General features: G+C 44.8%; 2 long non-coding RNA genes across 2 annotated transcripts; both read left to right on the top strand.

The window, feature by feature from the left end:
* The first annotated feature begins 2733 nt into the window (after positions 1-2733).
* LOC114149944 (uncharacterized) lies at positions 2734-3390 on the top strand. Its single transcript, XR_003596635.1, has 3 exons — positions 2734-2922; positions 3011-3211; positions 3293-3390. It is a non-coding gene; the product is annotated as an uncharacterized LOC114149944 (long non-coding RNA).
* Positions 3391-8111: 4721 nt separating this feature from the next.
* Positions 8112-8613, top strand: LOC114149942 (uncharacterized). Its single transcript, XR_003596633.1, has 3 exons — positions 8112-8145; positions 8234-8434; positions 8516-8613. It is a non-coding gene; the product is annotated as an uncharacterized LOC114149942 (long non-coding RNA).
* Positions 8614-12053: the final 3440 nt, after the last annotated feature.

Below are 12053 nucleotides of genomic sequence, written 5' to 3'. Positions count from 1 at the left end.
TTTCCCTACTGCTGACACTGAGAACTAAAAAAGGGAACCTTTGAGAGAGACGGACAGAGTTTGGCGTTTCGAACCTCAGACCTGGCTTGATGATGAAGAAGGTGCTGCAGCAGGAGGAAGATGTTGATCGGCGAAGGCAGGGATCTCTGTAGGTCTGATGAGCTTCTTCTCCGCATGGATGGTGAGGTCACACAGGACTTGGTGCTGGCAGGAAAAAAGGCACCAGTTCTTCTTCTTTGTCTTTATCTTTGTCTTTGGGGTCTGAACCCAGCCGATGAGAGAAGTGCGATTCGAAGCCACAGGTTGTGGGCCTGACGGGTTGGTCTCCATGAGCAGGACAGTCTTCGGCTCTGTGGCCCCGGTTCTTCTTCAGCTGCAGAGTTCTTTGTCCATCTCGATCTTGGCTCGAAGCTGCCCGGAGGATCCAACAAAAGGTTCCTCTTTTGCACCCACCTTTTATAGGGTTTATCCACCCCTCTGGTGCGCCTTCATTGGCTAGCACTGTTGCTGTGCTTGTTTAATTGGCTGACTGCTTAGACAGATGATCTCATATCCATCACTGTCTTACAGACATTATGTCCTGATGTCTGTGCTAATGTCTCAGGGTTGCTCAACCTCCTATGTCCCTTGCCTGCACAACCTTTCACCTACTCTCTACCTCCAACATATCAGTGATGTTTAATTGCAGTTACACCTTTTTACACCATTTCAAGTTTAATGTCAAAATCACATTTATATCACATTTATTTTCTTTAGCTTCTCTGATTTAGCATTCATTTATAATTTTATAACCATAACTTATATCACATTTATTTTCTTCAGCTTCTCTGATCTATCATTCATTTATGATTTTATAACCATAACTTATTAGTTACTCTTATTATGATCTTAATGTGAGTTATTACAGATGTTTTTCTGAAAAGAAACCAAGAATAATACATGATTCTAATTATTTACTACTAAAGTTACAGTTACTTGTTTTTCTTGTAAGTGTTCCCACAAATATAAGTGTAAGTATTATTACAAGTAAACCAATATTAATATAAGTATTTTACTTTGAATCTTATCCAATTACTAATAATGTTTAGATTTCATTCTTTAAAACTTTACCTTTAAACTAAGGAATAGTCTCAGCTATTTTTATAAATCTGCAGGCTGGAAACTTCCTCTTTTTCCAGGAAACCTGCTTTTCCTGTTTAATGACTCTCTCTGACTGACTATGATTTCTTATGATTAGATAGAAAAAAGTAGAATTAAAGCAAAGTTTGCATGAGACAAAAACAACACACACAACCAGATTTATTTTATTGACACTTAAGTCTACGGTTGGGCCTAGATGTCACTTGAGTGATTCATTTTAAAGATAACTTTATTTATTATTACTGTTAAACTAAAATCTCCAGCATGGGGAAGTGGGATGAGCTCGGATTTTCTTGACAGATTCGTATTTACTTCTTTCCAAACCAAGTTTGCTGACTAGCACTGAATACACCGTGCTCCAAATACACCGTGAAAACTAAAAGAAAAAAAAATACATTTGCTTAAGTGCCTTTGTTTGACACAAAACATGAATACATTACATAAAAACGCTAACTTCACAAACTAATGCTGTTCTAAACATGTACCTCGCTCCGCTGTCCAAGGGCTGCAAAGTTTATGGCGGTAAAGTCCGTGCAGCGCTGCTTTTAGCCTTTTCTGAAGAATGTGCACTAACCCAGAGTCATGAAGATGAAGAATATCCTCCTCTTCCTCTTGTCCGTGGGATATTTCCGCCCAAAGTTCTGACTGACAGGAAACCAGCAACACTTCCTCTTATTTTTCACTTTAAATTAAGGTACTAACTTAAAGTGAACCAAACTACAGCGCCCCTAGTGGGTACTATGGGTAGCAACCTACAAACAGCATAAATAATGGAATGGGCATTTACAAAACAGAAAACGGAAGAGGGGGAGGGATAAAGATGTTGGAGAGACAAAGAAAAGCTTTTCAAAGTGGTTGAAAGACAGAAGGTAAGTAATGTCAGTGTATCAACAAGAGAATTGTAAATATTCAGGTTAGCTCAAGCTAACCTAAAATGACAGGTGGTTGTTGTTGTCTCCGCCCCGTATTGTACCAGTACGGGACGCGATTTATTCCGTATTGCTATAAATGTCTGATAGACACACCTATCACACACACCTCAACAATAAGTGTAATAATAATGACCAAAACACGGGAAATATTAGGGTCAGCTAAATTGTCGTTGTGGACCCCCGCCTGCCCAACCCCCACGAACTGACTCTGTTGTCATGGTTGCTTAGAGACGGACACTACGCAGTCGCGGTGAGCTGCTATCAACCTGCATCTTTTCAAAATGTCCACCCGATACTACACCGTCCTTAGAATCAAAACCTCTGGCAAAAATACAGACGTGAGTGGGAAGACACAGGCTAAACAATCACAGTGAAGTTTAATAGGGGCATTTAAAAAAATGTGTCAGCGATATTCAGTGGCGCACAGTGGGTTGTTTGATATCAGACAGAATGGGTCAGGAGAGGAACCGCAGACGCGTCAGAATCTAAAGAACCAGACATCAGTCTCTTCATCCCTCAGTCATTTCCTGAGACCGAAAAATAATATAAATGGCAATTTAAAGAACAAATCATACAAATAAATTAATAATAAATGACACGTTCGCATACACCTCAGAAAGTATGTAGTTGCGCCCCTGGCTGTAGGTGTTGTGTTCCGGGGTTCTTTGGTTTTCTTTGTGGGTTCCTTTTGCTGCTAATCACCATTCAGCCACCAGGTAGTGCCAGAATCACCTCTCTCCGGAGGTTGGTGTCGTCATCTTGCACACCTGAGTTTCATCAGCTCATCAGGCAGCCTGTACAAGAGGAGCGGACTGCCAGCACTTCGATGCCCGAGTGTTAGCCAGTAACGGTACCTCTGAGCCCCCTAGAGCTTGTCTCTGCATTCCTCGTTGTTCTGATCGTCTAGTAATTTCCTCATTGCCTTCCTTTGTCTTCAGGTCCTCCTGGAATTCCTGGTTGGCAGTCACGCCGTCCCTCTGTCTCCGCTGCACCTGAGCCTACCTGTCCGCCCTCTGTTCCACTTCCTCGTTGCCTTCTGGATTTCTGTGGCTGAGCACTGGACTATCTGGACCTACAAAGTAGCCAAGCCCCCTGACACTTCAGCAAACCCTTCCTAACTCCAAACCTCCGTCTAACAAGTAAGACCACTCCTGTTAACAGTTGTTACTCCCGTCTCCGACGGCATTGAACTCACCATCTCCCCACTCTGCCTCTGACAGTGAGCCGAGCGTTTCTGTGAGCCCGTTTCTCCCCTGGACGAGACCCGTCGCTTCACTATTTTTCTAGTTTGTGTTCTCAATAAATTCACTTTATTATATTTGTGTCTCCTGTGTTGTGTTCTGCATGTGGGCTAGAAATATTGAACCCAACATGACAGAACACTTGGGCCCGCAAACAAGCCCAGCAGATGCAATCAGGAGAACGCTAGCTGAACAACACACCCTGCTACAGTCGTACGAAAACGCCTTAAGAGAACTTGGCACACGACAAGCCGAGACCAACCGACAGCTAATAGAAATTGCTAATTTTCTTAAAAGCTCTGTTCCTCCGACTCCTTCCCCAGATCCTGCTCCTGTTCCAGACCCCTCGGACCGCCTTAAGAGAACTTGGCACACGACAAGCCGAGACCAACCGACAGCTAATAGAAATTGCTAATTTTCTTAAAAGCTCTGTTCCTCCGACTCCTTCCCCAGATCCTGCTCCTGTTCCAGACCCCTCGGACCGCCTTAAGAGAACTTGGCACACGACAAGCCGAGACCAACCGACAGCTAATAGAAATTGCTAATGTTTTAAAAGCTCTGTTCCTCCGACTCCTTCCCCAGATCCTGCTCCTGTTCCAGACCCCTCGGACCGGCCAGTCCACCCACATTTTCCCAGATCCATCCTCCAACCCCAGAAAGATTCACAGGTGATCTCAGCAAGTGTCAGGGTTTTTTGTTGCAATGTTCTATCATATTCAATCATTCACCTCAGAGTTTTGCTCACGACAGCGCGAAAATTGCTTATGTTCTGTCCCTGTTGTCCGGGCAGGCCTTAGCTTGGGCCCAGGCCTGGTTTCCATCACCATGCATTCCTGAAAGAGTTTCGACAGATATTTAGTCATGACTCAGACAAATCATTTAACTCACGCGAATTAATAAAAATCAAACGGGGCCAGCGTTCTATAGCAGACTTTGCCATAGATTTTAGAATTAGAGCTGCAGGTACCGATTGGAATGCAGTCGCATTAAAGAGCGTGTATTTTAACGCTCTAAATGAAAGTATAAAGGATGAACTTGCCACCCTAGACGAACCGGAGACGTTAGAAGACCTAATAAGCCTAACACTGCGGCTCGATAATAGAATCCGGTTTTGTGTTAGGGAGAAGAGTCGGAGAGAACCGCCAGCTAGGCATCCAGGTGGCGTTAACCCCACTCTAGCGATCTCTCCTTCCCAGACTTTTCAGGACCCCGAACCCATGCAAGTGGGCCGGACTCGCCTCACACCAGAGGAACGACAAAGACGTATATCCGCTCATCTATGTCTATATTGCGGGTCCCCAGGTCACTTCCTTGCCCAATGCCCGGTCCGTTTAAGCCTCCAGATCCGCCAGTAGGGGCGAGGAGATTGGCGGACCACCTCCTATGCAAAGACTCTACTTGCTTATCATTACCAGCCACTGTAATCCACCAGAACCAGTCATTCCCCTTGTCCGCCTTGGTTGATTCGGGATGTGAACAGAATCTCATTGACAGTTCCCTGGTCCAACAGATGTCAATTGAGACTGAACCCTTAACAGCTCCACTACGCATTACTGCTCTCGATGGAAAAGCCCTTCCCCAAATAACTCACTGCACTAAACCACTACATCTAATAATCTCCGGAAACCACAGTGAACAAACTTCATTTTTGGTTTTCCCCACATCCAGTTCTCCCATCATCCTTGGTTTCAAATGGCTCCAACAACACAACCCCCGTATAAACTGGTCCGACAGGCATATCGAATCCTGGTCAGAGAGGAGTGACAAAACTCTTTTTGTCACTCGTCTTGTCTTCGCTCAGCTGTCTCCCCAGGTCCTCTACATGCAGACCTGCAGGAAGCCGATCCGCCTGACCTGTCAACCATTCCCCCTGATTACCACGACCTCGCTCCAGTTTTCAGTAAGTCCAAGGCTCTATCATTACCACCTCATCGACCATATGATTGTGCCATCGACCTCACCTGGTGCTCCGTTACCCACAAGCCACCTATACAATATCCCCCGGCCAGAGAGAGAGACCATGGAGAGGTACATCAAGGAGTCTCTGGCTGCCGGCATTATCCACCCATCCTCTTCTCCCTTGGAGCAGGATTCTTTTTTGTGGGTAAAGAAGATGGATCACTTAGACCCTGCATTGATTATAGAGGGCTAAATAATATTACCGTCAAGAATAAGTATCCCCTGCCTCTGTTGTCCTCTGCCTTCAAGCCTGTTCATGGTGCAACCATTTTTTCGAAACTTGATTTAAGAAATGCCTACCATCTTCTCCGAATTCGCAAAGGAGATGAGTGGAAAACAGCTTTCAAGACACCAGTAGGTCATTTTGAATACCTAGTAATGCCATTTGGGTTGTCAAACGCCCCTGCCTTCTTCCAAGCCCTTGTAAATGATGTTTTGAGAGATTTCTTAAATATTTTTGTATTTGTTTATCTTGATGACATTTAGATTTATTCCAAGTCTCTAGAGGAACACAAACACCATGTCCACCTGGTTCTGCAACGACTCCTGGAAAACAAGCTATATGTCAAAGCTGAGAAATGTGAGTTCCACCAGTCATCTGTGTCCTTCCTTGGATTTATATTAGGAGGCGGACAGGTAAGGCCAACAGAGGAGAAGATCCGAGCTGTGCTGGAGTGGCCGACCCCAGAGACCTGAAAACAACTACAGCGTTTCTTGGGGTTCGCAAATTTCTACCGCCGCTTTATTTGTAATTACAGTCAGACCGCCTTACAACTAACCTCTCACCTCGACCAAGGTCCCATTCAGCTGGACCCCGGAGGCGGAAACTGCCTTCACACGTCTAAAAAACCTGTTTGCCAACGCTCCCATACTCATCCAAGCAGTTCATCGTAGAAGTCGACCCCTCAGACACTGGAGAAGGAACCGTGATCTCCCAGATCTCCTTCCCTAACCCTCCCGTGTGCCTTCTTTTCCCGCAGATTATCCCCTCCCGAACGAAACTATGACGTAGGAGATCGAGAACTGTTAGCTATAAAACTGGCCTTGGAGGAGTGGCGGCACTGGTTGGAGGGAGCTGAACACCCGGTGCTAGTCTGGACCGATCATAAAAACCTGTCATACCTGCAATCTGCGAAAAGACTTAATCCCCGTCAGTCACGTTGGTCATTGTTTTTCTCCAGATTTAACCTGTCCATTTCCTACCGTCCAAGGATCTCGAAATATCAAGCCAGATGCACTTTCCCGTCTCCACTCGCCTGATGACTCCTTCCCAGCTGCACCGTAGCAACGGTCACCTGGGAGATAGAAGATCTTATTAAACAAGCTGAACTCTCCGAACTAGCCCCCGACTTGTGCCCACCTAACAAGATCTACATTCCCACATCCATCCGAGCCCGTTTTCTCCAGTGGATTCATGCTTCTAAATTCTCAGGTCATCCAGGAATCAGTCGAACCATTGCTCTCATCAACTGTAAGTTTTGGTGGTCCTCCATTCATAAGGACGTCAAAGAATATGTCTCAGCCTGCACAGTCTGCTCTAGAAATAAGTCTTCCCATCAGCCTCCATCCGGTCTCCTTCTGCCACTACCCATACCCAGACGCCCCTGGTACTACATCGCTGTCGACTTTTTTACCGGCTTACCACCCTCAAACGGTATGACCATTGTTGACCGTTTTTCTAAAGCCTGCCATTTCATCCCACTCTGTAAGTTACCCACGGCCTTTCAAACCGCTCAACTATTAATCAAACATGTGTTTCGCCTGCATGGCATCCCGCAGGAGATCTTATCAGACCGAGGTCCTCAGTTCATTTCCCAAATTTGGAAAAATTTTTGTTCTGCATTACATGCTAAGGTTTCTCTCACCTCTGGTTTTCACCCCCAGACTAATGGCCAAACTGAAAGACGCAACCAAGACCTTGAGACTACACTCCGCTGTTTCACCTCCTCCAATCCTTCAGATTGGTGTCAGTTCCTCCCATGGGTCGAGTACACCCATAATAGTCATATCTCTGCCGCAACTGGTCTGTCCCCGTTTGAAGCTTCCCTAGGTTATCAACCCCCGCTACTTCCATCCGATGAAGGAAACATTTCTGTCACCTCTGTTTGTCACCACATCCGCCGGTGCCAGAACATTTGGAAAACCGTCATCCGCAATCTCAACAATACTGCTGAACAAAATAAACGCCAGGCTGATCGCAGAAGGGTTCCTGCTCCCGTCTACACTCCCGGACAAAAGGTTTGGTTGTCGTCCCGTGATATTCCCCTGAAGTCCATGTTCAAGAAGCTGTCTCCCCATTTTATTGGTCCATTCGAAATTGAAACCGTCATAAATCCCTCTGCAGTCCGTCTCCGCCTTCCAGCCTCCCTCTGCATCCACCCCACTTTTCATGTGTCCCAAATCAAACCCTTCCAGACCAGCATGCTCTGCCCTCCTTCCCCCCCTCCTCCCCCCTGAGAAGTTGGCCTACTCTGTCCGCCGGATCATGGACTCCCGTCGGCGAGGTTGCCGTTGGCAATACCTCGTCGACTGGGAGGGCTACGGTCCGGAGGATCGCTCCTGGGTCCCTGGCCGTTTTATTTTAGATCCTTCCCTCATCGCGGACTACCACTCGTCGCTTCCCTCCTCTTCATCTCGGCCGCCAGGTGGCGAACGTTGAGGGGGGGTACTGTTGTGCTCTGGGGTTCTTTGGTTTTCTTTGAGGGTTCCTTTTGCTGCTAATCACCATTCAGCCACCAGGTAGTGCCAGAATCACCTCTCTCCGGAGGTTGGTGTCGTCATCTTGCACACCTGAGTTTCATTAGCTCATCAGGCAGCCTGTACAAGAGGAGCGGACTGCCAGCACTTCGATGCCCAAGTGTTAGCCAGTAACTGTACCTCTGAGCCCCCTAGAGCTTGTCTCTGCATTCCTCGTTGTTCTGATCGTCTAGTAATTTCCTCGTTGCCTTCCTTTGTCTTCAGGTCCTCCTGGAATTCCTGGTTGGCAGTCACGCCGTCCCTCTGTCTCCGCTGCACCTGAGCCTACCTGTCCGCCCTCTGTTCCACTTCCTTGTTGCCTTCTGGATTTCTGTGGCTGAGCACTGGACTATCTGGACCTACAAAGTAGCCAAGCCCCCTGACACTTCAGCAAACCCTTCCTAACTCCGAACCTCCGTCTAACAAGTAAGACCACTCCTGTTAGCAGTTGTTACTCCCGTCTCCGACGGCATTGAACTCACCATCTCCCCACTCTGCCTCTGACAGTGAGCCGAGCGTTTCTGTGAGCCCGTTTCTCCCCTGGACGAGACCCGTCGCTTCACTATTTTTCTAGTTTGTGTTCTCAATAAATTCACTTTATTATATACGTGTCTCCTGTGTTGTGTTTTGCATGTGGGCTAGAAATATTGAACCCAACATGACAGTACGTGATCCGGTATGAAACGGTAGCACCACAGCACTTTTGAATTTTAATCATCAAAATACCTGAGCTAAAAGGTTTACGACAGTCTGCTTTTCTCCATCGATAAGCGCTTCCCGACCGCTCCACACCGTATGGGGTAAAGAAGAAAAAAAGACGACGCGCACATTGCGCAATACTGAATCATGGAGCCCCCTATGAGACATGGGGATTTTTTTTCTTTTGCGTTCCCTTGCAAAACTGTACTTATCAGTTATGCTTCATAATTGAATAGGCTACTGTAAGCCTTTCATACGGTGGCCGCCGTACTCTCTGCTTTAATATAAGGTTATGTGAGGTTTTTCCATAAACGTTAATATCTTATTGTGAAATATCAAGTTTTATTTCTTTCTTTGGGATAGAAAGGCACCACAAACCTATGATATAAACAGAAAACTTCCGTAAGTAGGAAAGAAATAAAAATACATCCAAACTATATTTCTTAAGTTTGAAAGCAGAAATATAGTTTGATCTTTTCAAACTCGCAGTTTGAAAAGATCAAACTGAGAGTTTTGTTGAGTGAACATGGCTGACGTGGTTGACGTGGCTGCAGCGAGCTCTTCCGGATCTCCGGCGTTTTCTAGAGCTCGCTTAAAACCATGTATATATAAAACTATTGAGGATAAAATTATCGTAGAGGATGAATTTTTACACTTTCTTTCTATCAAACTAAAGACTCTAAGCCAGGATGAGATTGTGTTGTTAGCCGTCAACACTTTTGACTCAGACTGGATAGAAACATCAAAGAAGACACTGTATGAGCTCTGCACTTCTTCTCAGCATAACATCTCGTATAAAGGAGCACAAAAGGATATCAACAATGTGAAGGCCTGCCTCAAAGTGCTAAATGAATGCGGGGATAAAATTCCCAGATTTGTGTCCCATTACTTAGACGAGTTGGCTTCGGTGACTTTTACCAACATGGTTGTCTGCGGCTTGCTACGCAAAATGGAACAGCTCCACATTGCAGTATCTGCCATGAAGCAAACACTTCAAGCACAGGCTGAAGTAAGTGAAGGTCTTCACGATGTTACGGCGGATCTGCGAAGCTGGGTGTTTGCTCTTGAGCAATGCACCGATCAAGGATCTGTACCGGTGAAGGAGAAGGGTGCAGCGGACATGGATCTGAACATTGCCTTGGATATGGAACACCATCCTTAAGTTCTGGAGGGGGATTCGCTATCAACTGTAAAGGGAGATACTCCTGCGTTGTGTACCGGAGAATCTACGCTATCTCCGGGATCTCCTAAGTGGAGCCAGGTTGTGAAACTGCACCACCAACAGCCCAAAGATCCCTCAGTTGTGAATTCGACGACTCGCTCTGGCCCTTCACTGGGATGCAGGAAAGCTGGCCAAACTATTGTTGGTCCTGGGGCCGCAGGGAACAACAAAATGGTGCAAACCAAACTGGTGAGTGTTTTTGCCTCTAAATTCTCACCTGACTTGGATGCGGAAACACTATGTGTTTATCTTAAAACCAAACTTGGGCAAAATGTAACATGCCAGAGAATGTTAATACCTGGTTAATACCAGGTACGCCTCATTCAATGTTTCTGCCGAATGTAGTGAGGTGGCTGTCATGTACAACCCAGAGCTCTGGCCTGAGGGAATCATTGTGAGAAGGTTTTATGAGCCACACGAAACTGTCATCGGCGCAAATGCTACCCTTTCTTCCATGGACATATGCGTGCCTATTGCTGGCATGAGCACAAAGTCATAAAGAATTATGGACATTAAAGTCATCTCTTAGAACTGTCGTGGCCTTGCGCTTAGGGCAGAGTGCAGATGATAAAGCTCGCTGTTTGGTTGTCGACCAGTTGTTGCTACATTGTGACATCTTGTGCTTGCAAGAAACATTTTTAGCCAAACAGGATTTAAAAGGACTAAACTCTATCAATGACAGTTTCTTGGGTGCTAGGGAATCTACTACTGACCTCAGTTTGGGAATTAAAAGAGGAAGGATACCAGGAGGGGTTTCTCTATTATGGGGAAAAAAAGCCTGGACTCAATGATAAATGTCATGAGATTAGGTGTGGATTGGTGTATTGCAGTACACGTGAAACAGCTTGACAAAGAGTTTATTATTTTAAATGTCTATGCTCCATATGAATGTCATCATAATGAAGAAGAATACCTTAGTAAACTTGCTTATATTAGCTCTTTTATGCAAAATGAGAAGTCAAAATGTATCTATCTTATGGGTGACATGAGTGCAGATATCTCGGATAAAAACTCGCTGTTTGCTAAACACCTGATTCATTTTTGTACAGATTTTAATTTAGTATTGTCAAGTAAAAAACTTTTGCCAGCTGCAAGTTACACTTATATAAATGAAGCCTGGCATACTACATCTTGGTTGGACCATTGTATCACTACAGCAGATGCTCATGCTGCTTTGATATACTGTATATTAATATCTTATACAATGTATCCACTGTTGATCACATCCCCTTCGAGGTATCAATTAGATTTGATCATGTACCCGCAACTGTAAATAAGAACAGTATTCAAAATCAGACACGTATAGACTGGTCTTCTTTATCTACTGAACAAATAGCCCGTTATGCCCAAACTGATCAATTGTTATCTACCATTAACTTATCAAGAGAGTCAGTTACTTGTACAGACTGTAACTGCTCTAATATTGAACAATATAACTGGATTATATTCTGACATAATTGAAGCGCTACTGGGGGCTAGCCTGCCTTTTAATAAAAGTAATGTAAAGATTAAAAATAGACCAGGTTGGAACACATATGTGTCTAAATTCCACAGTGAAGCCCGTGAAGCTACTACTTCTTGGGCTCTAGCAGGTAAACCTAGGCAGGGCCCTATATTTGAGCATAAAAAGTTGTCTAATTCTAAATACAAATATGCATTACGCTTCATTAGACAGAATGAGCAAACCATGAGGGCTGATTCCTTAGTAAAAAATCTTTTAGGTAAGGATACAAAAACCTTTTGGAAAGAGGTTAAAACTATCAATAACAGTAAATCCTCTCTCCCTTTCACTGTCGATGGTGTTTCTGGGGTGAACATGATTGTGAATTTTTGGCAACACCACTACAGCAAGTTATTCACCTGTGTACACAGTGAACCCTTCCAGGTTGACAAGGTTAGTAGTGTAGAAACTATCAAAACACACGAGGTCTATCAAGCAATTAAAGAACTGTCTGTAAATAAATCTATAGGAATGGATCTTATTTCAGCTGAACATCTCAAATTTGCCAGTTCAAGGGTCGATCCTCTTCTTGCCTTGTGTTTCACTGGTTTTATTATGCATGGTTTTATTCCTGAAACCTTGATGAATGTTCTTCTACTTCCTGTAATTAAAAACAAAGCTGG

Source organism: Xiphophorus couchianus, chromosome 8 (genome assembly GCF_001444195.1).
Source record: "Xiphophorus couchianus chromosome 8, X_couchianus-1.0, whole genome shotgun sequence".
Classification (NCBI taxonomy): domain Eukaryota; kingdom Metazoa; phylum Chordata; class Actinopteri; order Cyprinodontiformes; family Poeciliidae; genus Xiphophorus; species Xiphophorus couchianus.
Note: the sequence above shows the minus strand (reverse complement) of the source record. Positions and strands in the feature narration are given on the sequence as shown.